Source organism: Amphimedon queenslandica, unplaced genomic scaffold, assembly GCF_000090795.2.
Source record: "Amphimedon queenslandica unplaced genomic scaffold, v1.1 AMPQUscaffold_13051, whole genome shotgun sequence".
In the NCBI taxonomy this organism is placed as follows: domain Eukaryota; kingdom Metazoa; phylum Porifera; class Demospongiae; order Haplosclerida; family Niphatidae; genus Amphimedon; species Amphimedon queenslandica.
In genome coordinates, this window is record NW_003546713.1 from 7,409 (window position 1) to 10,491 (window position 3,083).

The following is a 3,083-nucleotide window of genomic DNA, read 5'->3' on the forward strand; positions in this document are numbered from 1 at the left end:
TGCACTAATTAAAATTTGGTAATAAAATCTATCATACTTGATTGGTTCTATTTTACAGCATAACCTTCCTCTCACTGGCGATGGGACATTTATAGCTGCCATTGAACAGAATTTGATAGTTTTTCACTTTTTTGTCTACATTTTGTCATGTGTGGAGACTTCATCAAACTTCTGAGACAATGTGACTCAAAGTTTTGTCCTTCAGCTGACACAGAAAGAATTTGTATCATTTTTCATTGGATCTTATCTCCAGATGTACAGCATATTCCTAAGGCCTCAGGGGAGACAAAACTTCATGGATACTGTTGATCAGAATACTTCAGTTTGGAATGCAGGTTCCTTTTTTTTACAAGTACCACTCTTTGGATAATTTCTTTTAATATCTCTGCAATATTACTGAAGGCTTAAGCACTACTGCAACTTTAATATTTACAATACATGCAGGCTCAGGTTGTTTGCTGATCTCCGTCAACTCCCACTTCTTGTATAGGCGTAACTCCCGCTCCGTCTCCCACTTTTATCTGGTCCCTTTACCTGTACATGTTTACTAGTACATGAATTTTAGTCAAATTGTGAATTACTGCATAATTATGAATTCGTGACCAGTGCCATTGAGCATTTAGCATAATGATCCTATTATATATTTATTTATTTATTCATTCATCTATTTAACATGTTGACAGAATGTGATGGTGAATTATTATCAGTTAGTAGTATATTTATACTTTATTGTTCTCATCTCTCTCCTCCTATCCTTTCTTTCATTTTCTCTCTCGTAGGAGCTGGTAGCTTTAAAAGACTCTCATGTATTTAATGTAAGTAATGTAATGTAATGCTCTGAAATCACACCAAATTTTTATTACATTTTCTGATACATATTGATGTCCTTGTGCTGTGTAGAAAGTTTGAGCTGATTCCGACTTCAATTTTTCAAGTTACGGCCATTTCAAGAAATTGCCGCAATATCAAATGCTATAGCCCATGGTTTTTTCAAAAAATGGCTCCGAAATTAACCCAATTTTTTATTACATTTCTGATACATATTGATGTCATTGTGCTGTGTAGAAAGTTTAAGCTGATTCCAGCTTCAATTTTTCAAGTTATGGCCATTTTAAGAAATTGCCGCAATTTCAAATGCTATAGCCCATGGTTTTTTCAAAAAATGGCTCTGAAATTAACCCAATTTTTAATTACATTTTCTGATACATATTGATGTCCCTATGCTGTGTAAAAAGTTTGAGCTGATTCCGGCTTCAATTTTTCAAGTTACGGCCATTTTATGAAATTATCGAGATTCTGAAAAATACCCAAGGCTATAGCCATTAATTTTTTCAGAAAAATGGCTTTAAAATTACCCAAAATTTTATTATATCCTTATGCTATGTAAAAAGTTTGTCCTGATTCTGATTAAATTTTTGAGTTACATGTACATGTATGACCAAAATCAAAAGTACATGTAAATATACATACCGTATAGCTTGATATTTTCGTGGTTTGCTCCTAGTGGGGCAATTCGTGGTTTAATTTTCGTGGTTGACAGTTTACATAGCCTGTAAGGGGATGGCACTTCAATGATTTCGTGGGTTTAAATTCGTGGGCAGCCCATAACCACGAAAATCACGAAATTTACATTCCACGAAAATTTCAAGCTATACGGTATGTACATGTACATGTAATTTTTTAATAAAATCCCAAACTTTGGATTTTTCTAAAAATGGCTTTAAAATCATCCTAATTGTTTATTATACATGTATTTTTTTGACAAAGGTTTTATTTTGATGAGTTGATGATTTAAAATAAAATGTCAAATGTTATAACCGTCAAAATTTTTTTGTACTTCGTGCTGCGTGTACGCAAAAGGCACTATTTGTCAAAATTAAAAATTGTAAAAAATCTAATTTTGATCAGAATCAGCTCAAACTTTCTACACAATGTAAGAGCATGTATATGTATCAGGAAAAATTATAAAAGTGAAGAATTCTCTCCTTTTCATTTGAAGTAATAATGACAATTATGACAATTACATGTGTTATTATTATTATTTTTTTTTATTTTTATTAATTACTAGGAGTGGTTATCATTATTCATTAGTGATATTATTAAGTTGATCCTAAGATGAAGAAAGCTGGATTACTAAGACACACAAATTAGCAGCAGAAGCATTGTGGAGAAAAGTAAAGAACATTTATAAATATAATTTAATTATTGTTGTTATGTGTTTCTATGGTAACTGATACATGTACTGTATACTAGTCAAAGGTAAAGGAGGAGAGAGAGAGTGAGAGATGGAGAGGGAGGGAGAGGGAGGGAGGGAGGGAGGGAGAGGGAGGGAGGGAGGAAGATAGAAAGAAAAGTCAAACAGCAAAGGACAATCCCACCATTATTATACAGTGTAGGTCTAGAGGAAATTTTATTCTCCAAATTTGGAATAAAATTGCGATTTCCTGAAATCTCCTATAGCTTTTGGTCACTCATATTTTGCCATGTGTCCTGAAGTCTCCCATTTTAGTTAGTTTAGTCTCCCAAAAATTTTATCTAGATATAATATCAATGGGCTAGTGTTTAATAGTGATAGTACAGTAACTAATGAAAAGTAATTTACTGTATCTCTTATTTATTATTAAGGACAGTGTTTTGATGCTCATATGGATTCTCCTATACCTGGTCTACAGTATGTGATGGGTACTGATACTGATCCTGAACTATATGATACAATAGTAATGGCTAATCTTGTAAGTACATTATACTATACACACAATAGTGTAGCGTATGATTTTCAAACAAATTTAAAAATTCATAAAAAATCCAAATTTGATCAGAATCAGCTTAAACTTGATACTGAGCATAAAAACATGTATATGCATCAGAAAAAAGTATAAAATTGGAGAATTTTCACTTTTTCATTTAAAAAAAATTCCGCCAATGACCGTGTACTATAGTACAGGGATTTTGGCTTAGTTTTGGAGAAACTTTAAAAATTTGTTAAAAATCTAATTTTTGTCGGAATCAGCTCAAACTTTCTACATAACATAAGAACATGTATATGCATCAGATAAAAATATAAAAATGAAGAATTCTTGCCT

The 3,083-nt window shown here is 32.0% G+C and overlaps 1 long non-coding RNA gene across 1 annotated transcript; it reads left to right on the forward strand.

Moving 5' to 3' along the window:
* The first annotated feature begins 7 nt into the window (after positions 1-7).
* LOC109585521 (uncharacterized) lies at positions 8-2,773 on the forward strand. The gene is made up of 3 exons (XR_002186531.1): positions 8-815; positions 2,069-2,174; positions 2,626-2,773. It is a non-coding gene; the product is annotated as an uncharacterized LOC109585521 (long non-coding RNA).
* Positions 2,774-3,083: the final 310 nt, after the last annotated feature.